Raw genomic sequence first — 18,190 nt, forward strand, 5'->3', positions numbered from 1 at the left:
ATTTGGCCATCAATTTGTAATTCTTTATTTCCCCTCGTTAAAATTCTAAGTGTGTAAGTGTGTAAAATTCTAAGTGTTCTCAAGATCTGATAATTGAAAATTTAAACTGGAAGATTTTTCCCCATATGTATTTTTTCCCAAGGATTTTAAAGTATAGGTTATTTTACTGCATTCTTTTGAGTTTAGATTATCAAAACTGGACATTTTTATTGTGTTTATTTATTTGTAAAATATTCTTATTCTTGAATAAGTTCATATGTGCATGGAGTAAATTTTGTTCATATTCTATTCCCATTCCTCCCCTAACTCCTTCCACATTCATACTTAACCTCCATATTCTAGCTCCATCCCTCTTTTCAAAATTGTCGATTAAATTTAAAATATTCTTTGCTGTCATATAGCTCACTGGTTCTAATATGGGCTGCTTGTATACTCTAGTGGGGGCCATCCACAACAGCTCAGGTGACCTGCCAGGAGTCACACCCTTAACTTTAATAAGGCTTAAGGGTGTTCAAAGATTCTTTATTGCTTCTCAAAGAAAGTGAAAAGAGCCATAAATCCAGGCCTGTTTAGTATTCTGAACAATACCCTTGGATTCTTGGCCATGGTCTCTATAATGGTCCCTGCTTACTTTCCTCACAGCAAAGCCTGATCTTAAACATGCACTTGCACGGTATTTATTGCTGCCACTGAGGAGAAGACTTTGTTCTCTGGTATTGCTTTTTAACCTATAGTATCTAACACAGAAACAAACAATGCTCAGTCAATGTGCATTAACGAACACTGAGTGATGAGTCGTGACCACCCGCACGGCCACAGGTGAATAGTATGGCACCTCTTCCTGGGCTTCCACTGGCTCCCGGGAGAGGTTCTCTTCAAAATTAAGTGTCCAGGAAAGAGGTGAAAGGGCACAGAGTTGCACAGAATGGTATGAGGATGGAACTGTAGACATGGCATCCTGTGCTCCCAGAGACCAGGTGTCACAGCTTTTTGGTTTTTTTGCTTGGTTGTTTTTTGCTTTGTTTATTACGTTTTGGAGATCCAACCTGAGATCTTTCGCAAAGGAGGCACGCTCCCTCTCCCTAAGCTGAATCTCCAACCTTTAGGTTTTAGAGATGAGGTTCTGGATAGTCCAGGAGTCCAGATCTTCCTGCCCCGTCTCCCCTAAGTGCTGGCATTTATAAGCACCAGCCATTGTGTCAGTAACGATTTTAGGCTATAGGCAGCATAATGTGTGGGCAAGAGCATTTTAGCAAATGTATTTCTTGGGACTGGTGAGCTGACTCAGCAGGTAAAGGCGCTTACCACATAGCTGGGCCATCTGGACTTTGAGCCCTAGGACCTACAGGTTAGAAGGAAAGAACTAGGCCTATAAGCTGTCCTCTGACCTCCACAGGCATAGCATGAACATATTTACACACACACACACACACACACACACACACACACACACCACACACATACATACTCATACACACCACATACACACACACACCACACACCACACACCACACACACACATACTCAAACACACTACACACATACACACTCATACACACCACACACACACACACATACACACCACATACATATATACTCATACACACCACACACACACACACACACACACACACACACACACACACACCACAGAAATACACACATAAAATCTTATGGTGTGAGTTTGTATGTGTGTGTGCTTATGTGTGTATGGCACTGATATTTCTGTTTAGAAGTGTCTAGTCTAATAATTTGCCCATTTATTGATAAGATTATATTGTTTTGGTGTCCAAATGTTTGAATTATTCATTCATTCATTAATTCACTTTCCATCCTGATCATAGGCCCCCTTCCTCCTCTTCTCCCTGCCCTACCCTTACAAAGTCTTTCCACCATCATACCCCTCTCCTTCTCAGAAAAGGGGGAGCACCTCTTTGGGTACCACCCTACCCTGGAATATCAAGTTACAGCAGGACTAAGAACCCCCTCTCCCACTAAGGCCCAACCAGACAATCTGGCTAAGGGACAGGGGTCAAATAGCAGGCAACAGGGTCAGAAACAACTCCGGCTCCAATTGTTAGGGAACCTATGAAGACCAAGCTGTGCATCTACACAAATGTATAGGGAGTCTAAGTCCAGCCCCTCATGCTCTTTGGTTGGTGGTTCAGTCTCTGTGAGCCCCCATAAGCCCAGGTTAGTTGATACTGTGGGTCTTCTTGTGGTGACCTTAACCCCTCTGGGTTGCTCACTTCTATCCCCAACTCTTCCACAAGACTCCCTCCCCCAGCTCTGCCTGATATTTGGTTGTGGGTCTCTGCAACTGCTTCTATCAGTTGCTGGATGAAGCCTCTCAGAGGACAGTTATGCTAGGCTCCTGTCTGCAAGCACAGCAGAGTATCATTAATAGAGTCAGGGGGTGGCTCTCTCACAAGGGGTGGATCTCAAGTTGGGCCAGTCATTGGTTGGCTGTTCCCTCAATCTCTGCCCCATCTTTATCCTTGCATATCTTTTAGTCAGGACAAATTTTGGTTCGAAGGTTTTGTGGGTAGATTGATGTCCTCCTCCTTCCATTGGAAGTCCTGCCTGGCTACAGGAGGTGGCCACTTCAGTCTCCATATCCTTCGCTGGTAGCAGTCTCAGGATCACCCCCATAGATTCCTGGGGGCCTCTCCCATCCCAGGTTTCCAGCTAGTTTCAAAGTTGCCCCACTGATTTCCACTCACACTCCTGACCCTGTCCAGCCCTCACCTCTGCCCACATCCCATCCCCAACCCTGTTCCCCCTCCTCAACCCCTCTCCCACTCAGTTGTTCATTATTGAAACACAGAAAAGCTGTTCATTTTCTGTGTGCAGATTTTCCTATCGCTAGTTCTCTGAAAATGCTTATCAAATCCAAGTGTTTGCTGCTTGTCTTTAGGAGTCTGTTAAGTGCATATCACCTGAAAAGAAAGCTTTGACACATCTTTTCCCAAGCTGCATCCCCTTTATCCCCTATCCCATGCTTTATTGCTCTGCCTAAGACTTCAAATTTTGTATTAGATGATGCCGTAGAGAGTAGACATACTTGCACCTCTCCTTGTCTTAGATGAAATGCTTTGAGTTTCCAGTATAACATTGGCTCTCGTGTTTTCATATATCGCATGCCTATGAAGCTGGGGTAAATGGTGGCCACCTTCCTCAATTGCTTTCCACTTTATATTTTGAAGCAGGGTCATTTATTGAACCTGGAGCTTTCCAGTGTAACAAGATTAGCTGGTCAGCAAGCTCCAGGAACCCCATTGTCTCTCTCTTTGGTGCTAGAATCAGGGGGATGTGCCACCAGGCTCAGATTTTCAAATTGCTGGTTATACACTTGTGGTGGTTACCTATACCACCTGGGGTTAGTTCTGGTAAGCCATGTCTATAGAAATCTAGTCATTTCTTGTAGATTTCCTAATTTGTTGCAATGTCACTTCAGAGTGTCCACTTAACGTTTCTTTGGATGTCATTGGTAACTGCTGTAATGTCCACTCTTTTTGGAATTAAGATTTTAATTTGTTTCTCTTTTTTGTCTTGGTTGTTCTGACTAATGGTTTGTCAGTCTTGTTTATTCTTGTAAAGAAATAATCCTGTTTCACGCGTCCTTTTGCACTGTTTTCTGTTTTATTATTTTCTGCCTTGATTTGTATTATTTCTCTGCAAATATTACATTTGTGTTTGGTTTATTCTTGTTTTGCTAGAACACGGAGATGCTCCATTCAGTTACGTACTTGAAATCTTTTTGATGTTTACTTACCCTCAGTGTTCCGGAGAGTTATGTGATTCCTTTCATTTTTAAGTTCTAAGAGTTTTACATTTATTTTTTGATTTTTTAAAAAACAGTCATTATGTTCATTTGGAACATAATGATTTGTCTTGGCTTTTGTATATATTCCTTAACTTCTCTTGTGGTCCACATTTAATTTTATCCTATTGTTATGTAATAAGATGCAAGAACTTATTTTAATGCTTTTTATTTTGCTAAGAAAAGAGATAGACAAAAACTGATAATGGTTTTCTTTACTTCCCTTTGCCCGGGAATGGTCTTACTTGCTACTGTTGCTGATGGATGTTTTAACTGGGGATACGATTGGGGGGTTGCTGGTCCCCATCACTGGATGGATGCTTCCTAATATGTTTTGAGAATTTGATTTCTAATAAGACATAAGCACCTCTTTAACGGGGTTTTCTTACGAGTTAGGTAATGGGTGACTCACTATGTACTATGTTTTCTACTTTCAGCTCTTTTTCTTTATCATTAGTTTTCATTTTAATGTCACTTATTCTTTTAATTCGTGGTTTGGACTTTATTTATATTCTTAGTGGTGTATATTTATGTTTTATCAAATTCTTATTTTCCCCAATTAAGCCTTCAATGATTTTTATATTTTGTATTCTTCATTACCAGAAGGTTACTCCTTCTTTGATATTGCCCTATACGTCTCTACTGATTTTTCAAAAATATTTTTCTTTGTTTAAAGATCTGGGAAGTCCTACCTATCCGTTTTAGCAATGATTTAATTTTGTGGTTTTTTAACCTTTCTTATCTATGCCTTTCTTTCCCCATGTCTTGTACCACGTGCACGCAGTGCCTGCAGAGGCCTGCAAGAAGGTCGTATCCCCTGAAACTGGAGTTATAGACTGTTAGGGATGCCCGTGTCCTCTGGAAGAGCAGCCCAGGACTTTTAAACACTGAGTTCTCTCTCCAACCCAAATAAAGTAACTTCAAATGCCAAATGTTTTACTTTTAAGCTCTAAGCATTTTAGGTTGTATCTATGTCTGTACTGTGGAGCTCTCCCCTCACATTGCTGGAATGTCAACCCTTGTCACATCTAACCTGGTCTACGGTCTGTTTTTTCAGATAATTTCTGTATCACAGATATTCCAAGGCAGATTTATAATTATTAATATTTTTGGTCAGATTGGGTACTATTGATACCTTGGGTCCTGTTAAGTCTTCTGGAGAATGCCACTGCTCTTGCTTTGTTTGGGCATATTTAGACTGAGGATTCTGTCACCTTGTATAGACAGGGCCATGTCAACCCAGTTCTCAACCAGCTTCTTGGAATTTTTCCTGTGGGTCTGTCCACACAGTAGCACAGGGAGCCTTTGGGATTTTTGCCATGTCACGTACAGGTCACACAACTTTGGAATTCCCCCTTTTTTTGTTTTTTCCTCCTGAATGTTTCTATGCCTGTTTTGGTTTCACTTCTGTTGCTCTGGTAAAATACCCAGACACAAAGCAACTCAATGGAGAAAGAGTGTATTTTGGTTCTCACTTTTGAGTTCCGGGTCCTATGGTAGAGCCATCAAGATAGCAGTAAGTAACACACCCAGTCACAGCACATCCTTCGTCAAGAGCAGAGAGAGATGGCTGGGTGCTCAGTGTTCAGAGGACTTTCTCTACCTGTATACAATTCATGGCCCAGACCACATTCAATAGGGTTTCCCTATTTCAATTAACCTAATTAATAAAATGCAAAACCTTCACAGGGATGGCCAGAGGCTAAGCTCATAGTTACTGTTAATATTTCTGTGAAGAGACAAGATGACTCTTACAAAAGAAATCATCGATTGGAGGCTTACTTACAGTATTCTCTTACAAACCATGGCATTATACTCCCTAGCCTCTATAGGCTCGTAGCATGTAATAACGCAAAATGCATTTAACCTAAATTCAAATGGCCTCATGGTTGTTCATAGTCTCGAGACTGCTTCAGAATTCAAAGTCCATGTCTCTTATGAGACTCAAGGAAATCTTTTAACTCTAACCTTGTAAAAGCAGAAGCAAAAAGAAATTACACACTTCAAACATACAGTGATACAGAATACACATCACCATTCTGAAATGGACAAAAGAGGGCCTGTTGAACAGATATTGAACCAAAGATTAAAACGCATTAGGACAAACTCCAAATTCTGCACCTCCAACTCTGATGTTAAAGCGTTATCCTTACTAACTAGTGTTCCTGGGACTGGAAGGTACTCTGCAGGCTACTGGAGGAGAAAGGCAACGATCAATATCTCCTAGCTACAAACCTTGTAGCCTGTAACACTGACCTACCTGTTAGATATACTAATGCAATAGTGACACAAATGGTATGGGGCCAACCAATCACTTCTGATTGGATTTAAGGACCATTTTACGAGATGGACTCCATGTTGCTAGAATGGCCAAGAACCCGATACTAGAGAGGCATGAGCCTAGGGGAAAACTAATACTATTACCTGCTAAAGGAAAATAGCAATAAAGTTGCTCCTAATGGCGTGCCACTATGCCTGCAGGTCAGCGGCTCCCTCAACCCTCATCAGAGATGCTTCTTGAAGTAAATGAGAGGCACTGGAGCACGAGTCCTAAATGGAATGCCTTCATCAAAGTCTTCCCCTCAGGGCTCAAGGAAGTATGTGCAAGAGAAAGCAGAAACATTTTAAAAGCCAAAAGTGATGGATAAATCCAAGGAAACGGTGTCTTCTAGGCAGATCAAGACTGATGCACACATGAACCCAGAGACCACAGCATGGCATGAACACGGCATGCACAGACTCAAGCAGAGCAGGACACCATCCTGAGAAGTAGACATCCATTCCCATCCCTAATTGAGAAGCCGTCTACTATTTATACCTGCTAGCAAAGGGGAAAAGAGCAGTTTTCACAATGAGTCTCACTGAGTATATTAATCACACCTGAGGCTAGGCCCCATGTCCAGGGTAGTTGTCCAATGCGAAATAAACTCAAAGATATTTTTGTAGTTTTTGTCTCATTTTGCTGTGTTTGTCAATTTTTTGTCCATTGGTCTTTTGGTAGTTTTTTGTTTTTTTGTTATTGTGGTGGTTTGTTTTTAATGTTGGTTTTGCTTTGCTTTTGCTTTTGCTTTTGCATGTTTGTTTAAGAGAGAGCAGGAGGAGAACATAACATTCTCTGAGTAAGGAAGTGGGAAGGATCCGAGATGAACTGGAGGTGGGGGAAAAACGAGATCAGAATCCAGTGTGTGAAATCTCTTTCTAAAAGTAGTTACAAAGCAAAACCAAGACCAAATGAGCATTCCTCCTTGGTGCATTAGTTTGCAGATATTAATTTCCCTGATTATCTGGGTATAAAAGAAGATTTCTCTCTGAGTCCTTTTCTGCACATGAGTTTTGAGACTCTCCTGATAGGAGCACCTTTAGTTCAAAGTTAGGAGATGAAAGAGAAAAAAAAAAAAAAAACTCCCATCACAGAAATCACTTCTGTTAATATCTAATCTTAAGGTTTCTTTTCCTTGTTGCTCCAAACCATTTATTTTACTATCAGTGCTCAGATAATTGTTTCTTTATCATTTGAGAACTTTGTACATGCGTGTAATTGCGTGTAATGTGTTTCGATCAAACGGACCTCTTAATTTCTTCCCTTTCGCCTTCTCTCCATCATCTCCACCACTCTCCCCCCTCAATGTTGTGCGTTCTTTTCTTTTCAACCCACTTAGTTCATGTGACTAGTATGAGTGTAGCACCATGTCCCAGAGCATGGGTAGCCATTCAGGAGCCATATCCATGAAGAAAAATGAGTTTTCCACCCAGCGGCCATCCATTTTCAACAGTTTCTCAATTACAGGTGACACTGTTGTAACATTTGCCTCCTGTCATGATGTAATTTTACCTAGCTTGATCTTGTGCAAGCCTTGCCCACTTAGTCACAGATACAGTGACCTCACGGGTGCAATAGACTTGTCATATCCCCACAACCTTGTTTTGGTTAGAGCTACTTCCTCTGACTCCTGCAGCCTCTCTGCTCCTCTTCTGCAATGATCTCTGAGCAGTGGGAAGGTGGGATTAAATATTTGGAAATAATATGACAAGGTAATTATCTTCAGAAACAAGAAGATGAACCAACCTTTATGAGACATGCAGTGTCCCACAGACAAGATGCTCAGTACGTGCCGTGCCGGTGACACTCACAGAAACCCTGTGAGTTCTGACAATGGATTTCAAAGTTGTATACAGGAAGCTCAAAGCCATAGAGCTTTGTCTTCCTCCCATAGCCAAGAAGTGGTAGCACCAAAACAAAAACTCCAAGATGCCATGACGTCCCTTTTCACTATACTTTATTCAAACATATAGGGGAAAGGAGAAGGCAGAAGGAAATTTAAGAAGTTTGGACCTGGAGAGGTGTCTCAGTGGTTAAGAGCACTGGATGCTCTGCCAGAGATGTACATTTGATTCCAGCACCCGCAAGGTGGCTTATGACAGGATCGGTAACTCCAGTCCAAGAAGATCCAGTGAGCCCTTCATGGCTCCTTCTGGTACTGCACACACATAGTACACAGCCACTTATACAAGTGAAACATTCATATACGCAAATTAAAAACAAATCCATGTTTCAAACGAATAAGGGAGATTAATCGATTTTCATAAGTCAAATGAAATGATGCTAACAGGGCTCCCTGTAGCTCCCTTAGCCACCATGGTTGGAGATATGTATTATTGACCTGGAGGTGCTGCAACCTGGAAACCTTGCACTGCAGTTAGATAGCACTGTACTAGAGCACCCCTATAGCCCTGTGGGCTGATTCCCTGCACCCTTCTTAGAAGCAAGGAGGAAAAACTAAAAACAAACTTTCTCGATAGGAGATATAAGTCCAGAGAGTAAGGAACATGAGGGCAACTTAAGAATGAAGAAACAGAACAGTCAATATAGCTCCAGAAAAACCCACAATCCTGAGGAAAAGTTTTATTGTGATCTCCCCACTTACGGAGAGTTGAGGGTTAACATAAGGGCAAAGGCTTCCTTTGTTAAAAGTACATTATTCTGAGCAGCAGTAAGCCCTGGCCTTCTTGCTTCATGACTCACACACACATAATGCAGCTACATTGCAATTACAGAAGAAGTCAGAGGGAAGAAAGCATTCCTCTGAGTAAACTGAGAGAAGATTGCACTGACACCACTAAAACTGAACAAGAAAGCACAAAAGTAAGGCATTCACAGCAAGTAACATGTCAGGGTCTCAAAAAAAATAATTAGATCAACGTGGAATGCATTCAATAGGAAAAGTTCATCTTTATCAAACCTTATTTGTTCTACATGATTGCCTTTCAATACTTGCTTTCCCCCAATCAAAATTGCCAAGTCGTAAATGACTCCACTCTAGGCTTCACAAAACACCTCCTTCAAAAGTATTGGGTGGCCCACAAATAATTCTAATTAAATTAAAGAATAAAGCTATTATGGGCACGATTATAGCAGCTTTAAACAGTCACTTTATGAACAAGTAAGAATTCAGATACCGTGTTCCAGTGGATTGACTCCCACATGTAGGTACAGATAAACGAATTCCCTGGTTTGGTTCCATTTAAACCCCTCTACCTCCAGCTCTCTTCTTCCTGTTTTAAAGCAGTACTCACCATGCAAAGCTTAGAATGTGCATTTGCAAACACATGTGCATTTAGGAATGTGTACATTTTTGTATGTGCCTAAAAAAATCTATCACGTATGCTATAATGCATGTCATCTGCCTATATGCATTGAAAACCATACTGTGCCTGTAGGCCCAATGCCTTATTTTTCTTCACTTTAAAGCAGTCAGTTTTTCTGTAAGTACACAGAATCTGTCTTGTTGTTTTCCTGAATGTCATAAGATTCTATTGTGTGATGTCTTGTTGGTCTGGATGATCATAACTTCACTAAGACGCATTTAAATGATGTTAGGTTTGGATGTATGAGCAGTACGAATAATATACTGAGCACTCTTGTGCAAGTTTTTTCTATATGTGTGTGTGTGTGTGTGTGTGTGCATGGGTGTGTGCTTGTGCATGCATATGTGTGTATGTGTGTACACATACTAGGCACCCAATTCAAAGGACACATAATACTTTCAAGGTGCCCCTCGAAAGAATTCATCTTCTTGTGGGGGAAAGGAACAAGTGAGAAAAGGTGTAAACACACACACACACAAACACACACACACACACACATACACACACAGTGGTAAAAATTTCTTTTATGCCATGCTAGCTGGCATTGTAGGGCCACATGGCATCTGCAGGATATTTTCATCTCAGTCAGCAAAATGTCTCACCCTCTAAGCTCTATCCCATCTCTGCCTGCTGACAGCTACTCTCTAAGCCTGGCAACAATCTCTCTACCCATCTAGTTCCCAGGACGGGTCGTTACCATGCCAGGCAGGCACATCCCAATTCTGTGGTGGGCCTGATGCATTCTGCCGCCATACACTCCTTTGAACTCAATTATGTCGCCACATGAAAGAACACACCACACAATATCCTCTGATCCAACGATAAGATATAATTTGCCCATCTAGACACCACACAATCCTGTATCACCCATACCTTAAAAATAGTCGTAACAACCCATATCTATGCACATGGAGGAATCTGAACTTCTGCTGCTATGTTCTTCCTCCAGCCTTCTCCTCCTCCAGCATTCTCTCCTTTCTAAAACTTTTCTCCTCTTCATCCTTCCTTCTCATCCAATGACAGGCCTTGCTCTATCCTGTACCTGCCTTCACCTGCATAATGCCTTCACACACATAATGTGTGTGTGTGTGTGTGTGTGTGTGTGTGTGTGTGTGTCTGTGTGTCTGTGTGTGTCTGTGTCTCTGTGTGTGTCTGTGTCTCTGTGTTGGGGTGTGTGTGTGTGTGTGTGTCTGTGTGTCTGTGTGTCTGTGTGTGCTGTGATGAAACTCATTAACTCATTACTTTGTATGCTGTGCTGGTTCACTTTAGTCAATTTGACACAGACTAGAGTCACAGCATCTATAAGATTTGCCAGTGAGGAAAATCTTTTGCTTGGGCATCTATCTATTCTAGAAGGTAAGATATGCTTCTTATAGACAGGAAGGTTATTGATCTCACTTATTAATCCATTTAGTGGACTTCGATCTTTTGACCGGGGAGTTGAGACCATTGGTATTGTATGTTATTGTAAAGTGTGTGCTAGTTACTCTTTGCTGTTGCTTGTTGACTGTTTATGTTCTTAGTACTGCTTTCCTGTGAGGTAATTACAGCTTCATGTTTCCTTTCAGGGGCCTCTTTGCTCTGGTTACGTGTACCTTTCAGTGCCAACTATTACTTTCAGTACTTTTGGGGTAGAGGGAGACTACTTGGTAGACATGAATTCTTTTAGCCTGTCTATATTGTAGGACATTTTTCTTTCTCTCGAAATGGTGGCAGATAGTCTGACTGGATACAATGGTCTTGGCTGGCATCCATTTCAGAGCATTTAGTCCTTTGATACAGTTTATTCTGGCTTTTAAAGTTTCCATTGAGAACCCAGCTACTGTTAGGATGAGTTTGGTGTGTGACTTTTCTCTTGCAGTTTTCAATACTTTGTCTTTGCTCTGTGAATTAGAATTTTAACTACAATATTGCCATGAACAGTTTCTTTTCTGTTTTTATTTTCTTGTTGTTTGTTTGTTTTTGTATTTGGTACTCTGTGTGCTTCTTGTAACTGTGCCAGTATGTGTTTTTTGTTCAATTGTCTTTATTAGTTTGAAGAGGTTTTCTTCATCATCCTGTTGAAGACCTGGTCTATGCTATTGATCTGGGATTCTTCTTCTACGCCTATAACTAATCTCAAAGTTCCCGCTCATTCATTTCCTATGTTTTTAGAATTTTACCATACACTGTAATCGTGTGTTCCAGTTCCTCTATTTTATGTTCCTGTCTTGATAAACCATCTCCCATTTGATCATTTCCGCTGATAAGGCTTCCCCCTTCTAGTTGGGTTATTGAATTTTACAGTTCATCTCTATTTCCAAATTTATGTCTATTGAATTCACTTTTCAATCCTGCATTGTCTTCCTCATTTCATTCAGCTGTATGTTTGTGGTTTTTTGTATTCAATCATGAATTTATTTCTTTCCTCTTTAAGTTCATTACGGTACTTGTTTCTTCTTTAAACCCTTCAATACTTTGATCATGTTTACAGCTGTTCATTTAAATTTTGTGAACTGTGGGTTTTCTGGGCATGTCCCATTGGACACCTTTCCCTAGGTCTACTGGTCTTTGGAGGAGGCATACTGTCTTACCTTTCTTAGCCGTTCATATGTCTTGTATTTTTGTAGTGAGGAATAGGCATGAGGTTTTATTTAGTTATCTATGTGCTTTATATGAAATTTCAATTTGCCTCTATGGAGTGGAAGTTTGATCCTCTTTTATCTGTTACTCAAATGTATTTGAGTTTAGATAAGATAGAAAAAGTTCTTATGTTAATCTCTCTGACACTTGGTGTTGATTTTTAATTGGAGAGTGGATGATTTCTAATTCAGCAAGAACCTCAAGTGTCTTAGGGGTGGGTGGGAAGATTCCTTGGATCAGGTCCAAGAAAGCTGTATGGTGTAGCTTTAAGCTGGGCATTATCAGCATTATTAAGGAAAGGCAGTGCAGGATGAGAGATTGTACAGAGTCACCTAGAAGGCATATGACTGCTGCTTGCTGCAGGGCCTGAATGTGGAGAAAAGTATGTCAGGGGAGGAGCCTAGAAAGATACATAAAAGTGTGGCTCCTGGCTGGGCCAGGGCATGGAAAGGCAGTATGAGCAGGTGACTCACAAAGAAAGGGTACAGATAACACTCCCATCTGACCTAGATTTGGAAAAGGGGAAGGCATCCTGAAACAACAAGTAAGAAGTTGTGACTCCTACTTGGACGTGATCATAAGAGGTTCAGGGCAAAGGTCTGGGGTTACCCACTCACAAAGCATGTGCACGAGTTTACTTCTTACTAGGAATTCAGTACTTGTAGATAAGAAAGTGTACAAGCTGATGGAATGTTAAGTTTGGTCTAGACATGAGGGAACAGAACAGGGTAAGGGTCTGAGATGACTCATCCAGAAAGATTGAGGGTACAACTTCTCCTTGACCCTCCAAGGCCTGGAGCAGAGCCTCTGAGAGAGCACACAGGCAGATGTGACTCCTAGTGGGGCATGAGCATAGAGGCTTGACACAGGGGAAGAGTCCAGGGCATCTTACTCAGGGAGCACATTCCTGCAGGCAAGTACAAGCCAGGCATGAAACATTGTGTAAGTGGATCCATTGTGACTTAAATTTAATTCTTACAAATATATGGGGCTGTGAATGAAATCAAACACATTTTTACATAGCATGTGAGGTGATATTTTCCTGCAGTGTGGTTGATAATGATGGCCATGTAGCTATCACCTAGTGATAAAAATCTCTGGAAATGTCTATGAGTAAGTTTCTAGATGGGGTTAATTGACGTGGGAAAACCAATTGCAAGTGTAGGAAATACAATTACATGGCCATACTATTTTGGAGTGATTAAACAGACTCGAGAAAGCAGAGAGCCAGGATTCATCCATCTCTGCTTCCCGTGTGAACACAATGTGATCAGCTACCCCATTCTCCTACTGCCATGATGAGATGTATTCTAAAACTTCTTTTGTTCAGGAACTTTTGTCACGGCAATGAGACAAGTAACCAACACAAAATGGTGCCAGGAGTTGGGCGCTGGAAATATAAAATTCTTCCTGCAAAGTGGGGCTGCTACTCTGTCATATCAGAGCATATTGGTCCTGGAGCTGGTTTGTGCAAAGAGATTTTGATTTTGGACAAAAGTCTTAGAAAGCTATAAGTAAAGCTCAGCGAACCATGCATGTTCAGAAAACCAGAATGACCAGGTAACTGCAAATCATGGAAGCTTGCCCCTTGAGGTACCAAAAAGCAATAAGGACTTTATGAGAAATGGGGTAGAGCCCATTTAGGTCAAAGAAAATGGCTGTATTCTACCTATGTCCTAAGAACTTGAGTGAGGCAGGATATATTAGTATGGGTTTCCTAGAGTAGTAGAATTTATAGAATGAATTATATATATGTATATGTGTGTATATATGTATGTATGATATTTATTAGAATCACATATGGGCTACTGTCCAACTAATATAACAATGGTAGACTGAATGGAAAGTCTAAGAATCTAGAAATTGCCGAATGGTTAGGACAGGATGTCTTAGCTCATCTTCAGTAGATGCTGGAATTCCAAAGAAGTAGGTTCTAATGCCTCTGAAGAAATGGACTTGCTAGCAAGGTGAGAACAAGCAAGCGAATAGCAAAAACTTCCTTCCTTCATGTTCTTATGTAGGCTTCCAGCAGAAGGTGTGGCCCAGATTAGAGATGTGTCTTTCCAGCTCAAGATCTGGATCAAAGGTGTGTGTGTCTGGACTAGAGGTGGATTCATTAACTTCAAACAAGCAAAACTAATCTCTTAAAGGTGCACCCTCCATTTCTTCATTGTACTCAATTCCAGATGCAGTCAAGTTGACAACCAAGATCAGCCATCACACTGGCTTAAAAAGTCATGGATGGATGACTTTGCTTGCCTGGAGGAATCTCAGGACAGGTATAACTAGGTTTCTGTGGCTGTGATAAAAACCTCATGACCAAGGTAATTTATGGAAGGAAGGCTTTATTTTTGCCTCATGGGTTCCTGAGGATTAGAGTTCTTGATGACTGAGGAGGAAGAACTGGCAGCTCACACCCTTGAACCAGTAGCATGAAGCGGGAGGAGTGCATTCTGTATGGAGTGAGGCTTTTGAAACTTCAGAGCTATCCCCAGTGTCACACGCCCTCTGGTAAGGTCACTTAATCCTCCCCAAACAGCCATAAATTGGAGACTAAGTATTCCAAGCACCCTTATAGAAGAAGGGGGGAAACCGCGAAAGGGAACAATATTCGAAATGTCAATAAAAATATCCAAATAGATAAATAAATAAATAAAAATCATGTGGGTTGGTAGATTAAAAAAAAAAGACTTGTGGGGGAACATCTCCTTTAAACTACCACCACAGAATAGTATTTATGCTGTCTTGTACTAGAAAGCAGCTGTAACTGTTAAAGAGATAAGCACTTTAAAGAGTTCTCCGCATCGAGTGAATAGAGAATACGACATGAATAGGAAATACAGGTGAAGACTTACGTCACCAAAGACTCCATCTTATAAAAGTGAAACTTCAACTGAAAAGAGAGCCTAAATCAACTGCCTCTGAGAGGCCTTTCCATTCTTGCCTGGGGTAGTGATTCCCCAGCAGTTGGAGGCTAAAAGGCCTGCGGTCTACGGAGGGCAGCCTACTTTTTGAACTTGTACTAGATTTGGCAACATCCTGCACATGGTACTGGTTTTATAGATAGGAGGGTAGGAGGGTCTCAAGGTTCTAGAGAGATGCTGAGTCCAAGCCCCGTGAGTCCGGGTTGGAATCCTACAAGGATCCCATGATACACTGCTGTGTAGAGTTGCGAAAATAGAGATCAGTTTCAGTGGAGACTGTGCACAGTGAGCTAGACCCTCCCACACCAGCCATCAATCAAGAAGATGCCTACAGGCAATCTGATAGAGGCACTTTCTCAACTGAGGTTCTGTCTTTCCAGATGACTCTAGCTTGTGTCAAGTTGACAAAATCCTATCCATGACAGTGGGTAGATTGCAAATATTTCTCTCTTATACAGTTGTTTATCTTATAGATGCTTTCAATTTAAATTGAATTAAATATAAATTCATTCGATATAGTCAGGTTTCTCAATCATTCAAATTGTATCATCAATTAAAATTCCTCCAATTATAAATTGTTCAGCTATAATTTATTATAACACTTGTGCATTTTATTTAACTATTAAGTTATTTAAAAATCTGATTTTGTCAAAGAAATTAGTTTTCCAGAAAAAACACATGTCATATATAATATTTAATGTATAGTCCCTCATGTTATCTACTGAATAGATTATTGTTTACTTATACTTAATTTGAGACAAGGTCTGACATTGTAGCCCGAGCAGGCCTGGTGCTCACTAGGTATCCCAGGCTGGCCTCAAACTTGTGGCCATCCACCTGCTTCAGAGTTTGTGTGGTAGAAGTACAGGCATGCACTATGAGGCAAAATATTAGTAATTGTATAAAGAATTAATAGCCTTTTGAAAATTATTGTCTTTTATATTATATATTATCTATTTTTGCCTTGGGAAAATGTTTTATTTCATATTATTCTCTACTTCTGATAACTAGTAGGACAACTGATTTTTATTCTTTAAACATCTAATTATGTCCATTTTACAAGTTTTACCTTCCAAGAACACTTAAGGACTAACTTACAAGGTTTTCTTGGGAAAAAAAATCCTGCTGGCTTGGTTGGACTAGCACTGAGAAAATACTTAGACTTCTCTATTAATTTACTTGTATATTAGTTTTTATTTTGTCTCTTTCTTTACATTTCCTGGACATTCTAGCCTTTCCTTATCATAACTTTTGTTCTCTGTTTGAAGTGGTTCGGGGTTGTTTAATCCTTGTCATTTGTTTGGATTCACTGCTCCTGTTCAGAGGACTGTTGCCTTTTGTATATCAACTTCTTTGGTCCTTGGGCTCTGTTAGAGAATTCAGCTTGAACATAAAGTTTCCCGGGTTTCCTTCAAGGCTAAAATATGTTGCAGACCCAGGGGGAAAATAAATGTAGAAATACAAAAATGACTATTTACACCTTAAAACCTTACACTTTCTCATAGTCCTTTGAACCCTGTGAGTTTTCAAAGTAACAGCATTGAATTAAGGAGATACCTTTAACCTATATCAGAACATGGAAGGCTAGCAAGCCTGGAACACCAGATACAGTGTTGCTGCTGACTGGTAGTTACGGTGGGCGTGGCATTTGGAAGTATGGAGAAAAGGCCTCTTCTGTGATGAGAACCACAGTTCCAGTTCCTAGATATAAACCTTAATTCAAGGACTGGCTATACACATGGGGGTGGGGCTAACTCACCAGGCCTTTAATGCTAGCCCCTCTCTGTTGCATGGCTATCACTTTAAAGAGACTGTTGCATGGAAGGTGTGTGGTGTCCAGAAAGACCTCAGTCACTAGAGGACTTCCCCACTGCCAGCAGCATGGTGGTGGTTGAGAAGGGGTCTGACTTCTCCTGGTTTGAAGTGCTGCCTCCACCACTTGTCCTCTCTCACCATTGGTTTCCTCACTGCTGGCTTGGGCGTTCCTTTAGGATTACTTTATGAACTGTGACATTTGATGTACCTTTAGACAAGAAGCATGTGATAGCTGGCAGTCTTCCTTCTTTCTAGGGACAAGAAAAATGCTCTCATTGAGATGTAGAGAAGAAAGGTTTTTGCTAACTTACATTTTGACAGTTTGACTCTCCCCCCCGCCACCCGCTGTAGCAAATTTAACTGTTCTTTCCTAGGAAATTTAACAAGAGCCCTGGTAATTATGCAACTTATTCACAGTAAATCAAATGTCTAATGGTTTCGTGCGGTTGATTATCCCAGGATACCATTTTCAAAATACTTGAGACTTCCTGACTTTGTTTCTTGCCCCAGTAATGGTATTTTGTGTGTGAGTATGTATGTCTTTGTGTGTGTGTGTGTGTTTGTGTGAGTGTGTGTGTGTGTGTGTGTGTGTGTGTGTGATGATAAAATTTCAGTTGTTTCGGGTCCAATATCCCTCTTCTCTTTTCTAGGATGATAAAATTATCCTTTTCAGTTATTCACTGAATTCAGGCCTTAGAGAGGAGTTTAAAGCACCCCACTAACAAGGAGATATCATGGATTATTACTATTTTGAATCTGAGCCAGACGTTCTTTAAGATTGAACACAATGAGCTGCAGCCTAAGAACTGAGAGTTCTGGAAGTAGGTTCACTGCAAAGACACTGTTCCAAAGCATCGGATCTAGCTCTTTTTAGATCTGCAGCCAAGCAGGCACTGCTCAAACATTGTGCAACGTGTAACACTTGCTTACTTTCTGCAAAACTGCCATGCCTCTTTGTATTTGTATATAAAAAAAAAAAGCAGTGTGTGTGGGGTGGGGGGCGTGGGCATATATAGAAGCCTTTAAAAGTGGTTAACTTTCTTCCCTTAAGATTACTTATTAAAAACATTACATTTTTAGTCAGTGTTCCAAAACCTTAAAGCTATTGTTCAAGGATTTGCAAAAGAGGCAGCTTAAGGGTTGCCTGGAAAATTCCATATTCATTGAAAATGTGCAAGAGCAGGTTAAAGGTCAAGGTATCGGCAACAGAGCTATGCTACTGAGTCCAATCTCAGCACCAATGAACTCACTTCAGGTCCCATAAAATGAGGTGAAAGGCAGGTGAGAGTGGTCACCACCCTGTTCATGGTGAGGAAAGGCCAGAGGGAGAACCCATAGCTTATTGACAGGTGTCAGATCA

Source organism: Rattus norvegicus, chromosome 1 (assembly GCF_036323735.1).
Source record: "Rattus norvegicus strain BN/NHsdMcwi chromosome 1, GRCr8, whole genome shotgun sequence".
Taxonomy (NCBI): domain Eukaryota; kingdom Metazoa; phylum Chordata; class Mammalia; order Rodentia; family Muridae; genus Rattus; species Rattus norvegicus.